This window comes from Chaetodon auriga, chromosome 9 (genome assembly GCF_051107435.1).
Source record: "Chaetodon auriga isolate fChaAug3 chromosome 9, fChaAug3.hap1, whole genome shotgun sequence".
Lineage (NCBI taxonomy): Eukaryota > Metazoa > Chordata > Actinopteri > Chaetodontiformes > Chaetodontidae > Chaetodon > Chaetodon auriga.
The window spans coordinates 5,474,968-5,485,000 of record NC_135082.1 but is presented as its reverse complement, the minus strand read 5'-3'; the positions used below and the strand labels follow the sequence as shown (position 1 = coordinate 5,485,000).

General features: G+C 53.1%; 5 non-coding genes across 5 annotated transcripts; all 5 read right to left on the bottom strand.

Moving 5' to 3' along the window:
- Positions 1 to 545: 545 nt before the first annotated feature.
- Positions 546 to 652, bottom strand: LOC143326395 (U6 spliceosomal RNA). The gene has a single exon (XR_013077669.1). It is a non-coding gene; the product is annotated as a U6 spliceosomal RNA (small nuclear RNA).
- Positions 653 to 1,245: 593 nt separating this feature from the next.
- LOC143326394 (U6 spliceosomal RNA) lies at positions 1,246 to 1,352 on the bottom strand. Its single transcript, XR_013077668.1, has one exon. It is a non-coding gene; the product is annotated as a U6 spliceosomal RNA (small nuclear RNA).
- A 593-nt stretch (positions 1,353 to 1,945) lies between these two features.
- LOC143326393 (U6 spliceosomal RNA) lies at positions 1,946 to 2,052 on the bottom strand. The gene has a single exon (XR_013077667.1). It is a non-coding gene; the product is annotated as a U6 spliceosomal RNA (small nuclear RNA).
- Positions 2,053 to 2,645: 593 nt separating this feature from the next.
- LOC143326392 (U6 spliceosomal RNA) lies at positions 2,646 to 2,752 on the bottom strand. Its single transcript, XR_013077666.1, has one exon. It is a non-coding gene; the product is annotated as a U6 spliceosomal RNA (small nuclear RNA).
- A 593-nt stretch (positions 2,753 to 3,345) lies between these two features.
- On the bottom strand, positions 3,346 to 3,452 carry LOC143326391 (U6 spliceosomal RNA). The gene has a single exon (XR_013077665.1). It is a non-coding gene; the product is annotated as a U6 spliceosomal RNA (small nuclear RNA).
- Positions 3,453 to 10,033: the final 6,581 nt, after the last annotated feature.

Sequence of the window (10,033 nt, the reverse complement as noted above, 5' to 3'; positions counted from 1 at the left end):
ACCCTTTTGTGGCGGTGCAGACTCGAGGGCTGCATTCCATAGAGGGGCGTACCCTTTAGCGTGGCAAGTGAGGGGGACCTACTGACATCAACAAGCTGCAATTGTTAGATATTGACTGCTCTTTCTGTCTGTAACATACTGGCTGCCCATTATCTAAAGGATGAAGCCAAAAATACCCGGTCACTGACAGGGGGTGGTGCCCCATTGTACTTTCAGGCTAGATGCCCAACTTTGTAGCCCAGACCCAATCGTGCCCATCTATAAAATATTTCAGGGCAAGTGGGTGACTCAGCACGTCTATGTGCAATTTTTTTATTGATGACACTGTGTCAACATATTTACATCGTGTCGAGTAGAGTAGAGTAGAGTAGAGCAATCGCTGATTCTCAACACTCGGAATACATGCAACACATGTTCAGCCAGTAGGGGGAGCCAGAACCAACCCTTCTGCTATACTCAACATGTCAGGGCGTTGTGAATTGGGGCAACTGGAGATTCTCTGACCTCGGTTGCTGGAGAACAGCTGGGGGCAGCACAAGCAGATTAAAATGTGGAAACGCTTCACGAGTATGCGTGTCATCCTTTTGCAGGGGCCATGCTAATCTTCTCTGTATCGATTCCAATTTTGCATATGTGCTGCCGAAGCAAGCACATTGGCCAACAATCCCTGCCTACCTTTTATTCCCTTGCTGGCAGAACGACCCTTTTGTGGCGGTGCAGACTCGAGGGCTGCATTCCATAGAGGGGCGTACCCTTTAGCGTGGCAAGTGAGGGGGACCTACTGACATCAACAAGCTGCAATTGTTAGATATTGACTGCTCTTTCTGTCTGTAACATACTGGCTGCCCATTATCTAAAGGATGAAGCCAAAAATACCCGGTCACTGACAGGGGGTGGTGCCCCATTGTACTTTCAGGCTAGATGCCCAACTTCGTAGCCCAGACCCAATTGTGCCCATCTATAAAATATTTCAGGGCAAGTGGGTGACTCAGCACGTCTATGTGCAATTTTTTTATTGATGACACTGTGTCAACATATTTACATCGTGTCGAGTAGAGTAGAGTAGAGTAGAGCAATCGCTGATTCTCAACACTCGGAATACATGCAACACATGTTCAGCCAGTAGGGGGAGCCAGAACCAACCCTTCTGCTATACTCAACATGTCAGGGCGTTGTGAATTGGGGCAACTGGAGATTCTCTGACCTCGGTTGCTGGAGAACAGCTGGGGGCAGCACAAGCAGATTAAAATGTGGAAACGCTTCACGAGTATGCGTGTCATCCTTTTGCAGGGGCCATGCTAATCTTCTCTGTATCGATTCCAATTTTGCATATGTGCTGCCGAAGCAAGCACATTGGCCAACAATCCCTGCCTACCTTTTATTCCCTTGCTGGCAGAACGACCCTTTTGTGGCGGTGCAGACTCGAGGGCTGCATTCCATAGAGGGGCGTACCCTTTAGCGTGGCAAGTGAGGGGGACCTACTGACATCAACAAGCTGCAATTGTTAGATATTGACTGCTCTTTCTGTCTGTAACATACTGGCTGCCCATTATCTAAAGGATGAAGCCAAAAATACCCGGTCACTGACAGGGGGTGGTGCCCCATTGTACTTTCAGGCTAGATGCCCAACTTTGTAGCCCAGACCCAATCGTGCCCATCTATAAAATATTTCAGGGCAAGTGGGTGACTCAGCACGTCTATGTGCAATTTTTTTATTGATGACACTGTGTCAACATATTTACATCGTGTCGAGTAGAGTAGAGTAGAGTAGAGCAATCGCTGATTCTCAACACTCGGAATACATGCAACACATGTTCAGCCAGTAGGGGGAGCCAGAACCAACCCTTCTGCTATACTCAACATGTCAGGGCGTTGTGAATTGGGGCAACTGGAGATTCTCTGACCTCGGTTGCTGGAGAACAGCTGGGGGCAGCACAAGCAGATTAAAATGTGGAAACGCTTCACGAGTATGCGTGTCATCCTTTTGCAGGGGCCATGCTAATCTTCTCTGTATCGATTCCAATTTTGCATATGTGCTGCCGAAGCAAGCACATTGGCCAACAATCCCTGCCTACCTTTTATTCCCTTGCTGGCAGAACGACCCTTTTGTGGCGGTGCAGACTCGAGGGCTGCATTCCATAGAGGGGCGTACCCTTTAGCGTGGCAAGTGAGGGGGACCTACTGACATCAACAAGCTGCAATTGTTAGATATTGACTGCTCTTTCTGTCTGTAACATACTGGCTGCCCATTATCTAAAGGATGAAGCCAAAAATACCCGGTCACTGACAGGGGGTGGTGCCCCATTGTACTTTCAGGCTAGATGCCCAACTTTGTAGCCCAGACCCAATCGTGCCCATCTATAAAATATTTCAGGGCAAGTGGGTGACTCAGCACGTCTATGTGCAATTTTTTTATTGATGACACTGTGTCAACATATTTACATCGTGTCGAGTAGAGTAGAGTAGAGTAGAGCAATCGCTGATTCTCAACACTCGGAATACATGCAACACATGTTCAGCCAGTAGGGGGAGCCAGAACCAACCCTTCTGCTATACTCAACATGTCAGGGCGTTGTGAATTGGGGCAACTGGAGATTCTCTGACCTCGGTTGCTGGAGAACAGCTGGGGGCAGCACAAGCAGATTAAAATGTGGAAACGCTTCACGAGTATGCGTGTCATCCTTTTGCAGGGGCCATGCTAATCTTCTCTGTATCGATTCCAATTTTGCATATGTGCTGCCGAAGCAAGCACATTGGCCAACAATCCCTGCCTACCTTTTATTCCCTTGCTGGCAGAACGACCCTTTTGTGGCGGTGCAGACTCGAGGGCTGCATTCCATAGAGGGGCGTACCCTTTAGCGTGGCAAGTGAGGGGGACCTACTGACATCAACAAGCTGCAATTGTTAGATATTGACTGCTCTTTCTGTCTGTAACATACTGGCTGCCCATTATCTAAAGGATGAAGCCAAAAATACCCGGTCACTGACAGGGGGTGGTGCCCCATTGTACTTTCAGGCTAGATGCCCAACTTTGTAGCCCAGACCCAATCGTGCCCATCTATAAAATATTTCAGGGCAAGTGGGTGACTCAGCACGTCTATGTGCAATTTTTTTATTGATGACACTGTGTCAACATATTTACATCGTGTCGAGTAGAGTAGAGTAGAGTAGAGCAATCGCTGATTCTCAACACTCGGAATACATGCAACACATGTTCAGCCAGTAGGGGGAGCCAGAACCAACCCTTCTGCTATACTCAACATGTCAGGGCGTTGTGAATTGGGGCAACTGGAGATTCTCTGACCTCGGTTGCTGGAGAACAGCTGGGGGCAGCACAAGCAGATTAAAATGTGGAAACGCTTCACGAGTATGCGTGTCATCCTTTTGCAGGGGCCATGCTAATCTTCTCTGTATCGATTCCAATTTTGCATATGTGCTGCCGAAGCAAGCACATTGGCCAACAATCCCTGCCTACCTTTTATTCCCTTGCTGGCAGAACGACCCTTTTGTGGCGGTGCAGACTCGAGGGCTGCATTCCATAGAGGGGCGTACCCTTTAGCGTGGCAAGTGAGGGGGACCTACTGACATCAACAAGCTGCAATTGTTAGATATTGACTGCTCTTTCTGTCTGTAACATACTGGCTGCCCATTATCTAAAGGATGAAGCCAAAAATACCCGGTCACTGACAGGGGGTGGTGCCCCATTGTACTTTCAGGCTAGATGCCCAACTTTGTAGCCCAGACCCAATCGTGCCCATCTATAAAATATTTCAGGGCAAGTGGGTGACTCAGCACGTCTATGTGCAATTTTTTTATTGATGACACTGTGTCAACATATTTACATCGTGTCGAGTAGAGTAGAGTAGAGTAGAGCAATCGCTGATTCTCAACACTCGGAATACATGCAACACATGTTCAGCCAGTAGGGGGAGCCAGAACCAACCCTTCTGCTATACTCAACATGTCAGGGCGTTGTGAATTGGGGCAACTGGAGATTCTCTGACCTCGGTTGCTGGAGAACAGCTGGGGGCAGCACAAGCAGATTAAAATGTGGAAACGCTTCACGAGTATGCGTGTCATCCTTGCGCCCACGGAGTAACCTTGGTCGCTGCTCCCCGTCCTACTTTCGTCCTACTTTCTACGGCTCCTCATTGGCCTGTCTTACTTTTGCCAAAATCCAATCAGCGTCCCCCAACTTTCTCGCAATGTCTGATTCGCTGTCCTACTTTCAATTCTCGCTCTCTCATTGGTCGCCCGAATACGCGGAGCCCAGCGCCACCGGCCTTGACCCTCAGGCACAGCGACTCCGGGCATTTAGCGCATCTTCACTGGAGAAGTAAAGGTGAGTAAAGCGGCGCTCAGCTAACCAACACCAGCATAAAATTAATGGCGACAGACAGTCTTTGTTGAGGCTGACCGTAATGTCCTGTGTGCGACAATGGCGGCGATTAAATGAATGAATGGCATAAAGGTCTCCGCGCCAATGCTAAACGCCGGTTTTTCTGGTTTTCATGCTAAACGCCGGTTTTTCTGGTTTTCATGTCGCAAAGTTATTGTTTTTCACTTTTCTTGTTATTTGTATTGGTGTACAAATTAATACATGACATTATTACATTGTCTTTCACTGGTTATTGCGCGTACAGTGGTTCTGCCCACTGTACCGTTCGTAACGAAGCAGACAAACATGTATTTGGGCTTGTTGAAAGCGTTTCTTTACGGTTAAATGTGCTGTTTGTGTGCAGCAGCACAATGACAAGCTGGTCACATTAACACTGTAGTCACTGTGCTGTTACCTGTAATAGCAAAATAAGATAGATACAGAGAGATGAAAGTGCTAGGAATTCTGGAAATTCTGTAAAATACATTTTCAAATAAATGCTGCAGCAGTGCATGAAGGCCAGGCCAGTGAAATGTCCTGAGGTGACAGTTCGATTAATGTTTATGGTTGAAGAAATTAATGTGCTTCCTGTCTGACCCGTGCTTCCTGTCTGAGTCTTTGCAGAACATGGATTACAGACCAAGTCTGCGACTGCAGCCTTCATCGTCTGAACTCACCCTCTGGCCTTCACCGGATGCGTCGAGGCTGGCTCAAGCCTACCGCAGGCAAGCGCCGGCTGCGGCCTATCCGGTGAAGATGCCTGAGAGGGTGAGGGAGGCGGCGAAGGCTCGCATCCTCCAGGCCGGAGGAGACCCTGCGTGCTGGCAGCTGGTGCTCAGTGAGAGTGAGCTCCAGTTTGGCCAGTACCGGGGTCAGACATTCAAGTGGCTGCTCAGCCACGATGCCGGCTACGCCTGCAGCCTGCTGGCGTCCCATGAAAAGGAGCGGGAAGGCGGGGACACCTCTCAGTCGCCCCTCTCTGCCAACAAGGACGCCCTCGCCTCCTACGCCCAGCTGTTTCCAGAGGTTGTGGCGGCCATCCAGCAGTGTAGGATGCGCAAGGGCTCTGCGTCAGTGAGGGGCATGGATGAGACCCTGGTGGGGTTCGGTGCCCACGCCCAGAAGACATTCAGGTCCCTGTATGAGTCCACCAGCAAAGAGAGTCGCACGTAAGTATGGCAACAGCGACGGGGCAGGTGATGGAGGTGAGATGACGTGTGAGCAAACTCTTTGCCCTTTTTGCCACTGTCACGTCTGTAGTTACCTACAATGGCTGAGGAGGCAGAACGTCAAGACGGGGTCCAAGATGCACGCTCTGCAGTTGTACGTGGTGGGCCGGGACAAAGAGGCTGCTGTTGCTCCTGCCGCCGCCGCCGCCGCCGCCGCCACTGCCACTATTGCTGCCGCCTCTGCTGCTCCTCAGGCCCCATCGAGTGAGATAACCCCCCCACCACAGACATTGCATAAGTTGTGTGTTTGTGTGTGAATACCAATGAACATGTTTGCTTCTTTACTGCTGGCAGGCGCTGCATCCGCAGAGATCCCGGATGATGTGCTCCTCGCCGCCACGATGGAGGTGGACTCTCAGTGTGAGTGCACACGCACTGTTTGTGCATCAGCCTTTACACAGTGACCACAGTGACAGCTGTGAGTGTGTGTGTGTGTGTGTTTTGCAGCTGTCAGGGACACTCCACCGGCCACCCTGCCTGGACCCTCTACGTCTGGAGCCTCCCCACCCGCAGCTGCAGCCGCCGCTGCATCCGGCAGCGATAGACCCCCTGCCCTGACCTACGGTGCACAGGTAGGTATAGGCGAATGTTAGACATGCACGTAGTGTGGTGTATTGGATCACAGTGAGATTACATGGACAGTTAGTTCGTGACAGCCATTTCACCCTCATTAACTCATGTCCTTTTACGTCATACTAATGTACTTCCTAATGTAATACACACCACACGATTTATTGTAAAGCATTGCCACATGACATCTCTTCAGCACATCACATGTCTTTAGAAAAATTCTCCTGCAGTAGTGGTCCACATGAGCTGTTCAGCTCCAATCTTTATTTGTAATTTTTCCACAGCTGCTGCCCAAGAGCTGGAGGACGACGCTGCCAGAGGAGCAGCAAGACTGGCTCGGCCGAGCGCTGTTCACCAGAGCCGCGAGTGGGCAGTCTGTCCTCACCACCGACCTCCGCCTGTGGTGGTTCCCCCCCGGCGACCGACCCCTCTACACCCAGCCCCCCGCCTCAGCCCACGCCTTCTTCCACAGCCGTTTCTTCCTGTGGGTGCCCTACAGGATGTGGGCATACAAGCTGGTGTGCCCCACCTGTGGGCACAAGCTGAGCGGCGCCGGCCTGTACAAGACCATCCGGAGGGTCTTGGACATTAACGGCTGGTACTTCATGGGCACGGAGTACCTGGAGTGCTGTTCCTGTCACAGGAAGTACGTGGCATGGGCGCAGGACATCTTGGAGCAGCTGGACCCGGCACACCGGGAGCGCTTTCCAGCTGTCCTCACGTACAAGTAAGCCGAGCTAAAGGACGCTTGTCACTGAGACTTATCGTTTGACAGCTCAATTTTTGTTGATCTTTGTTTGCCTCTTGCCTCCCTCCATCCTCACAACACAGGCTGGCCTGCGATAAGACAGTGATTGGGATGCTGAAGGAGCGCACCTTGGGAAATGGTGCGTCTCGCCTCCGCACTGTTCTTGTGGAGCAGCATACCAGAGAGTGGATGGTCAGGTCAATGACCTACCTCTCTGTGGTACGCAAGCTCCGCGCACCAGGTGCAGCGCTGCAGGGGCAGGTGTCCATCCCGCCCATGCACCCGGTCCCCAGCATTCCCTGGCTGCTGTCAGTGTATGTGAGGGAGGCCCTCCCTCGGCTGGCGGAGACCAAAGCCAGAGTCACGTCCATCTTTGGGGACATCTTGAAGATGGACTCCACAAAGAAGGCAAGCTTTTGTCATTGTTCTGCGTACATGATAGCGAGCGTGATAATGTCATGTGATTGCTGCTGTTGTTGTTTTGATTGTGTCATGTGTCTTTCTTTTCCTGTACAGATGTCCAAGAAGCTTGCGGGAGACGCCGCCGGCTCAGCTGCCTGGGTCACCAACGTGGGCAACGAGCACGGGCAGGTGCTCATGTCCGTCCTCACTGACTCAGAGGGGGACGGACTGTTGCCCATGGCAGCTGGGCTGATGCGGCGGTACAAAGACGCTGGAAAGACCCCTCCTCAGGTTTTGTACGTGGACCGGGACTGCTGTGCCATCACCGGACAGTGCAAGGTACAGCACCGCGTGTCAACTGAAAACACACTCTTTCGTTCCTGCTTGGACAGCAGCGGCGGATTATAAAGACGTGTTACATTCTCTCATCAGGTCGGCGCCATGTTCGCTGAGTGGGAGCAGCTGGTGGTGCGTCTGGACGTGTGGCACCTCATGCGACGCTTCGCTAGGGGTGTCACCACCGACAGTCACCAGCTGTACGGCCGCTTCATGGCGAGGCTGTCCTACGCCATTTTTGAGTGGGACCGCGGCGACGTCGACAGGCTGACGGAGGCCAAGCAGTCCGAGGAGGGGAGGGACGCCAGAATCGAGATCTCCGCCAGGGAGCTCGCCCGTCACTGCCGCCGTCGCACCCGAGGCCAGCAGGAAACGGAGCGGCTCATCCAGGAGGTTTTGGACTCCTTCTGGGAGGCGGTGGACACCACAGGCGTTGGGCTCATCGACCACCCCAGGATGGAGGAGATCTGGAGCATCCAGCGCCGTCACCTGCGCTGCATCCAGGACCCGCCAGGAGTGGAGCTCTACACGAAGACGGGGGAGGTGATCCGGGGCGGGGTCAAACTCCCCGTCTTCCGCTGCGCCAGAGGCTCCACATCCCTGGAGTCATTCCACCTCCACCAGTGCCGCTTCATCCCAGGTGAGCTATGATGCTGTTGTTGTTGTTTGATTTGGTTTTCTTCTGTTACTTTTCAAATTAAGTGATGGTCAGAGGACAAATATACACAAGTTTGTTCAGCTTTAGGTGTGTGTGTGGGAGTGTGTGGGTGCGTGTCTTCAGCTCATGCTTCCCATCCCTGTCTTTCCTGTCACAGGCACGTCTGCTAGCGCCCTCCACTTCCAGGTATACCTGCTGGATGGCCTGGTGAGGTGGAACGAAAGCCGGGCTAGGGCAGCAGTGGAGGTCGGCCAGGGGAAGACGCTGCTGTGCTACAGCGCCCAGCTGCAGCACAGCTTCAACCAGCTCACCCAAGAGATCCTGGGTCTGACGCTGGTTGAAAATTACACCCAGCCTGGGGAGTACACAGGTAAGCTGTCAGGGAAGAGCTCATTTGTGCAGGCTGGCAGGCAACAACATGCCGAACTCAGTCACCGCATCTTTCTTTTTCGCACGCTTTGTTCAGGGGAGCTCATCGGGGTGGAGTACCTGTACTCCCAGACAGGCGCTGTGCTGCAGCAGGATCTCAGCCAGGATCCTGACGCTCCGGATGGGACAGAAGGGGACGAAGCGGAAGGAGAGGACGACGACGACGACGACGACGACGACGACGACGACGACGACGAGGGGTTCCAGGAGGAGCTGGCTGATATGAGGTTCGCCCATGACCTCAACACTCTCATCCGCTCCACGCAGCCTCAACCCGCCGCCGCTGCAGCCACCATCGCTGCCACCTCGTCATCCCAGTCGGGCCCGGCCCCAGTGGAGCCTGTGCAGGTTGAGGAGGAGGAGGAGGAAGGGGTACGTGTGTGCGCTCGCTCCTAAGACTCGACATTTCTGAACATCTCCCTGAGGAGCTGCTTTGTATAATGGAGGCCTCCCTCTCCTCTTGTTGCAGGACATACATGGGCCAGACGGTCACAGAGGGTACCGGCACGCAGTTAATCTGGCCCTGGCCCTCGTAGAGCTGCGTCACCGTGCCTTCGTGACGCAGAAGCAGGCGAGGGAGATAGCTGCGCTCTGGCAGAAGCTGTCAGACAGGGACAAGGCACCTATCTCCTTCCCCCTGCGCCATCAGCAGCGTCTGGTCAAGGGCTGCTTCAAGGCCGGCCACTCCAGACGTGCCCACACGCCAGGCGTGGACAGTGTGAAGCGGTAAGTGTGGCGTGTGCGCTGACGTGTCAGATGCATTCTTCTTTGTGTGAGCTGTGAGCTCTCCTGACACAGTCTGTTGCTTGTTGTTGCTCTGTGTTGTTTGAGATCGACAAGCCAGATTTCTTCCAGTCCTGATGCTCTCTGTCTCTGTGCAGATCCTTCCTTGGGCAGGGCGCGGGTGCGGCACAGTCTCCTAAAGCCAGCAGGATAGTGGAGGCCATATTTTTGGAGCTGTGCCGCATACACTACGAGGGCCGTACCATCGCCGGGGTCCGGGTCAACCGCTGGGGGTCTGTCATGAGGGACTACAGCCAAATCCAGGACAACGTGTACAACTGCAAGGACCTCATGGCAGCCGCCCCCCTGCAGCTGTACAGCGTCAACCGACGAACCGTCCTGCAGTGGTAAGGCTCTGTGTTTCATGTCATGTCATGCAGTGACTGTAAGAATGTCAGCAGTGGACAGTGGATTTTTAACAGCGTGACACTGATCCATCAATCCCCGCCCACCAGGCACAACCAGAGGAGCAAAGCGATGCTGACGAGCAGCGCGTGCCT